General features: G+C 43.2%; 5 non-coding genes across 5 annotated transcripts; all 5 read left to right on the forward strand.

Annotated features, from left to right (window-relative positions):
- The first annotated feature begins 1,805 nt into the window (after positions 1 to 1,805).
- On the forward strand, positions 1,806 to 1,877 carry TRNAP-AGG (transfer RNA proline (anticodon AGG)). Its single transcript has one exon. It is a non-coding gene; the product is annotated as a tRNA-Pro (tRNA).
- Positions 1,878 to 5,742: 3,865 nt separating this feature from the next.
- Positions 5,743 to 5,814, forward strand: TRNAP-AGG (transfer RNA proline (anticodon AGG)). The gene has a single exon. It is a non-coding gene; the product is annotated as a tRNA-Pro (tRNA).
- A 1,946-nt stretch (positions 5,815 to 7,760) lies between these two features.
- TRNAP-AGG (transfer RNA proline (anticodon AGG)) lies at positions 7,761 to 7,832 on the forward strand. The gene has a single exon. It is a non-coding gene; the product is annotated as a tRNA-Pro (tRNA).
- A 1,946-nt stretch (positions 7,833 to 9,778) lies between these two features.
- TRNAP-AGG (transfer RNA proline (anticodon AGG)) lies at positions 9,779 to 9,850 on the forward strand. The gene has a single exon. It is a non-coding gene; the product is annotated as a tRNA-Pro (tRNA).
- Positions 9,851 to 11,796: 1,946 nt separating this feature from the next.
- On the forward strand, positions 11,797 to 11,868 carry TRNAP-AGG (transfer RNA proline (anticodon AGG)). The gene has a single exon. It is a non-coding gene; the product is annotated as a tRNA-Pro (tRNA).
- The last annotated feature ends 239 nt before the right edge of the window (positions 11,869 to 12,107 follow it).

Consider the following 12,107-nt stretch of genomic DNA (forward strand, 5'->3'; position numbering starts at 1 on the left):
TACAGACTAGAATTTGTTCCAGTGGAGAATAAGTATTGGACATGACCACCAATTTGGTCACATTGTTTCCAGCATGGGAACACATGCAAAGGAGTCACTCTGGGGCCAGATACCATACAGTGCACATTTTTTAGGAGTTCTCTTCTATAGCTGCATGATGAGGTCGGTGAGGTGATTGTTTACTCTTGGTGGCCCTCTACTGAAGCAGGAGGAACCAATTTTGTCTTGGAAACAAGTCCTCCACAACCAGTTTTAGAAAGTAGACATGAAGAACCATGTGGCCCCAGAAGGAATGTGGTAGCATTGGCCTGTATGCAATCAGATTTATTCTTTCCAATTGCGTGGACCAATGTACTTAGTCCTCAGTTTCAATGACAGTATCGTTAGCGAAAAAATGTGTGCGGAGAGCCACACTTTATTGCCCACTGAGAACACTGGCCCATCCCATCATCAATCTATTTTAGCTAATACCATATTCAGCCATAGCTGCAGCCTTTCCAACACACCATGCACATGCTTGTCTGCAGAAGGAACATCCCAGGGGGCATGGGAAGTTGGGATGACCACCGGGCGAAAACCAGCATTAAAATGGAAAGGGAATTGCCCCATGGAGTCCTGCATCAGGGTGTTCCATGAAAACATCTGAGTTGTTCTGAGCAACCAACAATCCATACTTATGACATCCTTGTCATAGGTCTGGGAGGACACAGCTTTTTCTCCACTCTCAGATGCATCAACTTTAAGGGTATTGGCCAGGCTGGTGCCAGGTTACCGAAAGATGGGTGCTGAGATGAAAAGAAGTTTCAAGATGTCAAAAGCCTATTGTACCTGCGGAACTATGTGTCCTTAGGAATCCCCTATTTGGTCAAGGTGGTAATAAGGCTAAAAACTCTTAAGAAATTAGGTTAAAATGTCTGTAGTATTTGCTAAACCCCACAAACCTGTGGATTGCCTTGATTCCTCTGGGTGGGCATCAGCCCAACAAGCACTCCAAAGACCTTCTCCAGGTCCATTTCTAGGCACTCTGCTGAAAGATCAGTGAGAAGGGATACTGATTATTGATAATAATTTAGTTGAACCCCTGATAGTCAATGCAGGGTGTTTGGGAACCGTGTATCTTTACCATGAAATATAACTCTGCCCTGGTCTTTGACTCCACGATGAAATCCCACTGCAAGTTCTCTGCAGTCTTTTTGTCAAAGACCCTGCTGAAACCTTGGTCTCAGGAAGCCCATCTGGTCCAGACTTTGTCTCCTCTCTTTGGGTAGTGACACATACAGTTGTTGTTATCACTGGTATTAGGCAAGTGTCAGGCATGACTTGCTCTTCAATCAATCACTTGTTTGTGCATGTATATCCAGGGGTAACCCAGTATGATAGTGCTCTTCGAAGTGTGGATAGTCATGAAATTCTAAAAATAGATGATCTAGATCTGGGATCATTTTCCTACATTTTTTAAAAGGATTAACCAAACAAGATCAGGCTGGTTTTTTGGTTTAGGGTTATGATTGTTGCTTAGGGTGCGGAAGGTTCTGCTTTTTTTTTCTCTTTCTTCTAAACATCTCCAAGTGTAGGTAGTGTACTACAGAGTGATATATCATTATATGACATTCTTGCAGCACAGCTGATTCTTTTCATGAACTTTGACTGTGCCTAGAGCTGGCATTGGTGAAGGCTTGTTACCCACAGTATGCCAGATTACATTTGACATGTGATGGTAACCAGCTCTTGCAATTGCAGTCAGGGGTGCGGTGGTTAATAAAGGACACTCCACCGAACATGGTTAGAACTAATATATTCATTCTGGCTCGTTGGTCTAGGGGTATGATTCTCGCTTAGGGTGCGAGAGGTCCCGGGTTCAAATCCCGGACGAGCCCACCTTTTCTAACTTACATTACCAAGAGTAGGTAGTGCAATCAAGTACGTTGCTGCGCAACCTATATGTGTTATGTGTATTCATCAATGTGTTCTATAGGGGTAAATAAAAGTTTGGAACATAACTCTACAATATTGAAGACTACAGACTAGAATTTGTTCCATTGGAGAATAAGTATTGGACATGACCACCAATTTGGTCACATTGTTTCCAGCATGGGAACACATGCAAAGGAGTCACTCTGGGGCCAGATACCATACAGTGCACATTTTTTAGGAGTTCTCTTCTATAGCTGCATGATGAGGTCGGTGAGGTGATTGTTTACTCTTGGTGGCCCTCTACTGAAGCAGGAGGAACCAATTTTGTCTTGGAAACAAGTCCTCCACAACCAGTTTTAGAAAGTAGACATGAAGAACCATGTGGCCCCAGAAGGAATGTGCTAGCATTGGCCTGTATGCAATCAGATTTATTCTTTCCAATTGCGTGGACCAATGTACTTAGTCCTCAGTTTCAATGACAGTATCGTTAGCGAAAAAATGTGTGCGGAGAGCCACACTTTATTGCCCACTGAGAACACTGGCCCATCCCATCATCAATCTATTTTAGCTAATACCATATTCAGCCATAGCTGCAGCCTTTCCAACACACCATGCACATGCTTGTCTGCAGAAGGAACATCCCAGGGGGCATGGGAAGTTGGGATGACCACCGGGCGAAAACCAGCATTAAAATGGAAAGGGAATTGCCCCATGGAGTCCTGCATCAGGGTGTTCCATGAAAACATCTGAGTTGTTCTGAGCAACCAACAATCCATACTTATGACATCCTTGTCATAGGTCTGGGAGGACACAGCTTTTTCTCCACTCTCAGATGCATCAACTTCAAGGGTATGGGCCAGGCTGGTGCCAGGTTACCGAAAGATGGGTGCTGAGATGAAAAGAAGTTTCAAGATGTCAAAAGCCTATTGTACCTGCGGAACTATGTGTCCTTAGGAATCCCCTATTTGGTCAAGGTGGTAATAAAGCTAAAAACTCTTAAGAAATTAGGTTAAAATGTCTGTAGTATTTGCTAAACCCCACAAACCTGTGGATTGCCTTGATTCCTCTGGGTGGGCATCAGCCCAACAAGCACTCCAAAGACCTTCTCCAGGTCCATTTCTAGGCACTCTGCTGAAAGATCAGTGAGAAGGGATACTGATTATTGATAATAATTTAGTTGAACCCCTGATAGTCAATGCAGGGTGTTTGGGAACCGTGTATCTTTACCATGAAATATAACTCTGCCCTGGTCTTTGACTCCACGATGAAATCCCACTGCAAGTTCTCTGCAGTCTTTTTGTCAAAGACCCTGCTGAAACCTTGGTCTCAGGAAGCCCATCTGGTCCAGACTTTGTCTCCTCTCTTTGGGTAGTGACACATACAGTTGTTGTTATCACTGGTATTAGGCAAGTGTCAGGCATGACTTGCTCTTCAATCAATCACTTGTTTGTGCATGTATATCCAGGGGTAACCCAGTATGATAGTGCTCTTCGAAGTGTGGATAGTCATGAAATTCTAAAAATAGATGATCTAGATCTGGGATCATTTTCCTACATTTTTTAAAAGGATTAACCAAACAAGATCAGGCTGGTTTTTTGGTTTAGGGTTATGATTGTTGCTTAGGGTGCGGAAGGTTCTGCTTTTTTTTTCTCTTTCTTCTAAACATCTCCAAGTGTAGGTAGTGTACTACAGAGTGATATATCATTATATGACATTCTTGCAGCACAGCTGATTCTTTTCATGAACTTTGACTGTGCCTAGAGCTGGCATTGGTGAAGGCTTGTTACCCACAGTATGCCAGATTACATTTGACATGTGATGGTAACCAGCTCTTGCAACTTATTAACCACCACACCCCTGACTGCAAATCCCGGACGAGCCCACCTTTTCTAACTTACATTACCAAGAGTAGGTAGTGCAATCAAGTACGTTGCTGCGCAACCTATATGTGTTATGTGTATTCATCAATGTGTTCTATAGGGGTAAATAAAAGTTTGGAACATAACTCTACAATATTGAAGACTACAGACTAGAATTTGTTCCAGTGGAGAATAAGTATTGGACATGACCACCAATTTGGTCACATTGTTTCCAGCATGGGAACACATGCAAAGGAGTCACTCTGGGGCCAGATACCATACAGTGCACATGTTTTAGGAGTTCTCTTCTATAGCTGCATGATGAGGTCGGTGAGGTGATTGTTTACTCTTGGTGGCCCTCTACTGAAGCAGGAGGAACCAATTTTGTCTTGGAAACAAGTCCTCCACAACCAGTTTTAGAAAGTAGACATGAAGAACCATGTGGCCCCAGAAGGAATGTGGTAGCATTGGCCTGTATGCAATCAGATTTATTCTTTCCAATTGCGTGGACCAATGTACTTAGTCCTCAGTTTCAATGACAGTATCGTTAGCGAAAAAATGTGTGCGGAGAGCCACACTTTATTGCCCACTGAGAACACTGGCCCATCCCATCATCAATCTATTTTAGCTAATACCATATTCAGCCATAGCTGCAGCCTTTCCAACACACCATGCACATGCTTGTCTGCAGAAGGAACATCCCAGGGGGCATTGGAAGTTGGGATGACCACCGGGCGAAAACCAGCATTAAAATGGAAAGGGAATTGCCCCATGGAGTCCTGCATCAGGGTGTTCCATGAAAACATCTGAGTTGTTCTGAGCAACCAACAATCCATACTTATGACATCCTTGTCATAGGTCTGGGAGGACACAGCTTTTTCTCCACTCTCAGATGCATCAACTTCAAGGGTATGGGCCAGGCTGGTGCCAGGTTACCGAAAGATGGGTGCTGAGATGAAAAGAAGTTTCAAGATGTCAAAAGCCTATTGTACCTGCGGAACTATGTGTCCTTAGGAATCCCCTATTTGGTCAAGGTGGTAATAAGGCTAAAAACTCTTAAGAAATTAGGTTAAAATGTCTGTAGTATTTGCTAAACCCCACAAACCTGTGGATTGCCTTGATTCCTCTGGGTGGGCATCAGCCCAACAAGCACTCCAAAGACCTTCTCCAGGTCCATTTCTAGGCACTCTGCTGAAAGATCAGTGAGAAGGGATACTGATTATTGATAATAATTTAGTTGAACCCCTGATAGTCAATGCAGGGTGTTTGGGAACCGTGTATCTTTACCATGAAATATAACTCTGCCCTGGTCTTTGACTCCACGATGAAATCCCACTGCAAGTTCTCTGCAGTCTTTTTGTCAAAGACCCTGCTGAAACCTTGGTCTCAGGAAGCCCATCTGGTCCAGTCTTTGTCTCCTCTCTTTGGGTAGTGACACATACAGTTGTTGTTATCACTGGTATTAGGCAAGTGTCAGGCATGACTTGCTCTTCAATCAATCACTTGTTTGTGCATGTATATCCAGGGGTAACCCAGTATGATAGTGCTCTTCGAAGTGTGGATAGTCATGAAATTCTAAAAATAGATGATCTAGATCTGGGATCATTTTCCTACATTTTTTAAAAGGATTAACCAAACAAGATCAGGCTGGTTTTTTGGTTTAGGGTTATGATTGTTGCTTAGGGTGCGGAAGGTTCTGCTTTTTTTTTCTCTTTCTTCTAAACATCTCCAAGTGTAGGTAGTGTACTACAGAGTGATATATCATTATATGACATTCTTGGAGCACAGCTGATTCTTTTCATGAACTTTGACTGTGCCTAGAGCTGGCATTGGTGAAGGCTTGTTACCCACAGTATGCCAGATTACATTTGACATGTGATGGTAACCAGCTCTTGCAATTGCAGTCAGGGGTGCGGTGGTTAATAAAGGACACTCCACCGAACATGGTTAGAACTAATATTTTCATTCTGGCTCGTTGGTCTAGGGGTATGATTCTCGCTTAGGGTGCGAGAGGTCCCGGGTTCAAATCCCGGACAAGCCCACCTTTTCTAACTTACATTACCAAGAGTAGGTAGTGCAATCAAGTACGTTGCTGCGCAACCTATATGTGTTATGTGTATTCATCAATGTGTTCTATAGGGGTAAATAAAAGTTTGGAACATAACTCTACAATATTGAAGACTACAGACTAGAATTTGTTCCAGTGGAGAATAAGTATTGGACATGACCACCAATTTGGTCACATTGTTTCCAGCATGGGAACACATGCAAAGGAGTCACTCTGGGGCCAGATACCATACAGTGCACATTTTTTAGGAGTTCTCTTCTATAGCTGCATGATGAGGTCGGTGAGGTGATTGTTTACTCTTGGTGGCCCTCTACTGAAGCAGGAGGAACCAATTTTGTCTTGGAAACAAGTCCTCCACAACCAGTTTTAGAAAGTAGACATGAAGAACCATGTGGCCCCAGAAGGAATGTGGTAGCATTGGCCTGTATGCAATCAGATTTATTCTTTCCAATTGCGTGGACCAATGTACTTAGTCCTCAGTTTCAATGACAGTATCGTTAGCGAAAAAATGTGTGCGGAGAGCCACACTTTATTGCCCACTGAGAACACTGGCCCATCCCATCATCAATCTATTTTAGCTAATACCATATTCAGCCATAGCTGCAGCCTTTCCAACACACCATGCACATGCTTGTCTGCAGAAGGAACATCCCAGGGGGCATTGGAAGTTGGGATGACCACCGGGCGAAAACCAGCATTAAAATGGAAAGGGAATTGCCCCATGGAGTCCTGCATCAGGGTGTTCCATGAAAACATCTGAGTTGTTCTGAGCAACCAACAATCCATACTTATGACATCCTTGTCATAGGTCTGGGAGGACACAGCTTTTTCTCCACTCTCAGATGCATCAACTTCAAGGGTATGGGCCAGGCTGGTGCCAGGTTACCGAAAGATGGGTGCTGAGATGAAAAGAAGTTTCAAGATGTCAAAAGCCTATTGTACCTGCGGAACTATGTGTCCTTAGGAATCCCCTATTTGGTCAAGGTGGTAATAAGGCTAAAAACTCTTAAGAAATTAGGTTAAAATGTCTGTAGTATTTGCTAAACCCCACAAACCTGTGGATTGCCTTGATTCCTCTGGGTGGGCATCAGCCCAACAAGCACTCCAAAGACCTTCTCCAGGTCCATTTCTAGGCACTCTGCTGAAAGATCAGTGAGAAGGGATACTGATTATTGATAATAATTTAGTTGAACCCCTGATAGTCAATGCAGGGTGTTTGGGAACCGTGTATCTTTACCATGAAATATAACTCTGCCCTGGTCTTTGACTCCACGATGAAATCCCACTGCAAGTTCTCTGCAGTCTTTTTGTCAAAGACCCTGCTGAAACCTTGGTCTCAGGAAGCCCATCTGGTCCAGACTTTGTCTCCTCTCTTTGGGTAGTGACACATACAGTTGTTGTTATCACTGGTATTAGGCAAGTGTCAGGCATGACTTGCTCTTCAATCAATCACTTGTTTGTGCATGTATATCCAGGGGTAACCCAGTATGATAGTGCTCTTCGAAGTGTGGATAGTCATGAAATTCTAAAAATAGATGATCTAGATCTGGGATCATTTTCCTACATTTTTTAAAAGGATTAACCAAACAAGATCAGGCTGGTTTTTTGGTTTAGGGTTATGATTGTTGCTTAGGGTGCGGAAGGTTCTGCTTTTTTTTTCTCTTTCTTCTAAACATCTCCAAGTGTAGGTAGTGTACTACAGAGTGATATATCATTATATGACATTCTTGGAGCACAGCTGATTCTTTTCATGAACTTTGACTGTGCCTAGAGCTGGCATTGGTGAAGGCTTGTTACCCACAGTATGCCAGATTACATTTGACATGTGATGGTAACCAGCTCTTGCAATTGCAGTCAGGGGTGCGGTGGTTAATAAAGGACACTCCACCGAACATGGTTAGAACTAATATTTTCATTCTGGCTCGTTGGTCTAGGGGTATGATTCTCGCTTAGGGTGCGAGAGGTCCTGGGTTCAAATCCCGAACGAGCCCACCTTTTCTAACTTACATTACCAAGAGTAGGTAGTGCAATCAAGTACGTTGCTGCGCAACCTATATGTGTTATGTGTATTCATCAATGTGTTCTATAGGGGTAAATAAAAGTTTGGAACATAACTCTACAATATTGAAGACTACAGACTAGAATTTGTTCCAGTGGAGAATAAGTATTGGACATGACCACCAATTTGGTCACATTGTTTCCAGCATGGGAACACATGCAAAGGAGTCACTCTGGGGCCAGATACCATACAGTGCACATTTTTTAGGAGTTCTCTTCTATAGCTGCATGATGAGGTCGGTGAGGTGATTGTTTACTCTTGGTGGCCCTCTACTGAAGCAGGAGGAACCAATTTTGTCTTGGAAACAAGTCCTCCACAACCAGTTTTAGAAAGTAGACATGAAGAACCATGTGGCCCCAGAAGGAATGTGGTAGCATTGGCCTGTATGCAATCAGATTTATTCTTTCCAATTGCGTGGACCAATGTACTTAGTCCTCAGTTTCAATGACAGTATCGTTAGCGAAAAAATGTGTGCGGAGAGCCACACTTTATTGCCCACTGAGAACACTGGCCCATCCCATCATCAATCTATTTTAGCTAATACCATATTCAGCCATAGCTGCAGCCTTTCCAACACACCATGCACATGCTTGTCTGCAGAAGGAACATCCCAGGGGGCATGGGAAGTTGGGATGACCACCGGGCGAAAACCAGCATTAAAATGGAAAGGGAATTGCCCCATGGAGTCCTGCATCAGGGTGTTCCATGAAAACATCTGAGTTGTTCTGAGCAACCAACAATCCATACTTATGACATCCTTGTCATAGGTCTGGGAGGACACAGCTTTTTCTCCACTCTCAGATGCATCAACTTTAAGGGTATGGGCCAGGCTGGTGCCAGGTTACCGAAAGATGGGTGCTGAGATGAAAAGAAGTTTCAAGATGTCAAAAGCCTATTGTACCTGCGGAACTATGTGTCCTTAGGAATCCCCTATTTGGTCAAGGTGGTAATAAGGCTAAAAACTCTTAAGAAATTAGGTTAAAATGTCTGTAGTATTTGCTAAACCCCACAAACCTGTGGATTGCCTTGATTCCTCTGGGTGGGCATCAGCCCAACAAGCACTCCAAAGACCTTCTCCAGGTCCATTTCTAGGCACTCTGCTGAAAGATCAGTGAGAAGGGATACTGATTATTGTTAATAATTTAGTTGAACCCCTGATAGTCAATGCAGGGTGTTTGGGAACCGTGTATCTTTACCATGAAATATAACTCTGCCCTGGTCTTTGACTCCACGATGAAATCCCACTGCAAGTTCTCTGCAGTCTTTTTGTCAAAGACCCTGCTGAAACCTTGGTCTCAGGAAGCCCATCTGGTCCAGACTTTGTCTCCTCTCTTTGGGTAGTGACACATACAGTTGTTGTTATCACTGGTATTAGGCAAGTGTCAGGCATGACTTGCTCTTCAATCAATCACTTGTTTGTGCATGTATATCCAGGGGTAACCCAGTATGATAGTGCTCTTCGAAGTGTGGATAGTCATGAAATTCTAAAAATAGATGATCTAGATCTGGGATCATTTTCCTACATTTTTTAAAAGGATTAACCAAACAAGATCAGGCTGGTTTTTTGGTTTAGGGTTATGATTGTTGCTTAGGGTGCGGAAGGTTCTGCTTTTTTTTTCTCTTTCTTCTAAACATCTCCAAGTGTAGGTAGTGTACTACAGAGTGATATATCATTATATGACATTCTTGGAGCACAGCTGATTCTTTTCATGAACTTTGACTGTGCCTAGAGCTGGCATTGGTGAAGGCTTGTTACCCACAGTATGCCAGATTACATTTGACATGTGATGGTAACCAGCTCTTGCAATTGCAGTCAGGGGTGCGGTGGTTAATAAAGGACACTCCACCGAACATGGTTAGAACTAATATTTTCATTCTGGCTCGTTGGTCTAGGGGTATGATTCTCGCTTAGGGTGCGAGAGGTCCCGGGTTCAAATCCCGGACGAGCCCACCTTTTCTAACTTACATTACCAAGAGTAGGTAGTGCAATCAAGTACGTTGCTGCGCAACCTATATGTGTTATGTGTATTCATCAATGTGTTCTATAGGGGTAAATAAAAGTTTGGAACATAACTCTACAATATTGAAGACTACAGACTAGAATTTGTTCCAGTGGAGAATAAGTATTGGACATGACCACCAATTTGGTCACATTGTTTCCAGCATGGGAACACATGCAAAGGAGTCACTCTGGGGCCAGATACCATACAGTGCACATTTTTTAGGAGTTCTCTTCTATAGCTGCATGATGAGGTCGGTGAGGTGATTGTTTACTCTTGGTGGCCCTCTACTGAAGCAGGAGGAACCAATTTTGTCTTGGAAACAAGTCCTCCACAACCAGTTTTAGAAAGTAGACATGAAGAACCATGTGGCCCCAGAAGGAATGTGGTAGCATTGGCCTGTATGCAATCAGATTTATTCTTTCCAATTGCGTGGACCAATGTACTTAGTCCTCAGTTTCAATGACAGTATCGTTAGCGAAAAAATGTGTGCGGAGAGCCACACTTTATTGCCCACTGAGAACACTGGCCCATCCCATCATCAATCTATTTTAGCTAATACCATATTCAGCCATAGCTGCAGCCTTTCCAACACACCATGCACATGCTTGTCTGCAGAAGGAACATCCCAGGGGGCATGGGAAGTTGGGATGACCACCGGGCGAAAACCAGCATTAAAATGGAAAGGGAATTGCCCCATGGAGTCCTGCATCAGGGTGTTCCATGAAAACATCTGAGTTGTTCTGAGCAACCAACAATCCATACTTATGACATCCTTGTCATAGGTCTGGGAGGACACAGCTTTTTCTCCACTCTCAGATGCATCAACTTCAAGGGTATGGGCCAGGCTGGTGCCAGGTTACCGAAAGATGGGTGCTGAGATGAAAAGAAGTTTCAAGATGTCAAAAGCCTATTGTACCTGCGGAACTATGTGTCCTTAGGAATCCCCTATTTGGTCAAGGTGGTAATAAGGCTAAAAACTCTTAAGAAATTAGGTTAAAATGTCTGTAGTATTTGCTAAACCCCACAAACCTGTGGATTGCCTTGATTCCTCTGGGTGGGCATCAGCCCAACAAGCACTCCAAAGACCTTCTCCAGGTCCATTTCTAGGCACTCTGCTGAAAGATCAGTGAGAAGGGATACTGATTATTGATAATAATTTAGTTGAACCCCTGATAGTCAATGCAGGGTGTTTGGGAACCGTGTATCTTTACCATGAAATATAACTCTGCCCTGGTCTTTGACTCCACGATGAAATCCCACTGCAAGTTCTCTGCAGTCTTTTTGTCAAAGACCCTGCTGAAACCTTGGTCTCAGGAAGCCCATCTGGTCCAGACTTTGTCTCCTCTCTTTGGGTAGTGACACATACAGTTGTTGTTATCACTGGTATTAGGCAAGTGTCAGGCATGACTTGCTCTTCAATCAATCACTTGTTTGTGCATGTATATCCAGGGGTAACCCAGTATGATAGTGCTCTTCGAAGTGTGGATAGTCATGAAATTCTAAAAATAGATGATCTAGATCTGGGATCATTTTCCTACATTTTTTAAAAGGATTAACCAAACAAGATCAGGCTGGTTTTTTGGTTTAGGGTTATGATTGTTGCTTAGGGTGCGGAAGGTTCTGATTTTTTTTTCTCTTTCTTCTAAACATCTCCAAGTGTAGGTAGTGTACTACAGAGTGATATATCATTATATGACATTCTTGGAGCACAGCTGATTCTTTTCATGAACTTTGACTGTGCCTAGAGCTGGCATTGGTGAAGGCTTGTTATCCACAGTATGCCAGATTACATTTGACATGTGATGGTAACCAGCTCTTGCAATTGCAGTCAGGGGTGCGGTGGTTAATAAAGGACACTCCACCGAACATGGTTAGAACTAATATTTTCATTCTGGCTCATTGGTCTAGGGGTATGATTCTCGCTTAGGGTGCGAGAGGTCCCGGGTTCAAATCCCGGACGAGCCCACCTTTTCTAACTTACATTACCAAGAGTAGGTAGTGCAATCAAGTACGTTGCTGCGCAACCTATATGTGTTATGTGTATTCATCAATGTGTTCTATAGGGGTAAATAAAAGTTTGGAACATAACTCTACAATATTGAAGACTACAGACTAGAATTTGTTCCAGTGGAGAATAAGTATTGGACATGACCACCAATTTGGTCACATTGTTTCCAGCATGGGAACACATGCAAAGGAGTCAC

This window comes from Mixophyes fleayi, chromosome 4, assembly GCF_038048845.1.
Source record: "Mixophyes fleayi isolate aMixFle1 chromosome 4, aMixFle1.hap1, whole genome shotgun sequence".
Classification (NCBI taxonomy): Eukaryota; Metazoa; Chordata; class Amphibia; order Anura; family Limnodynastidae; genus Mixophyes; species Mixophyes fleayi.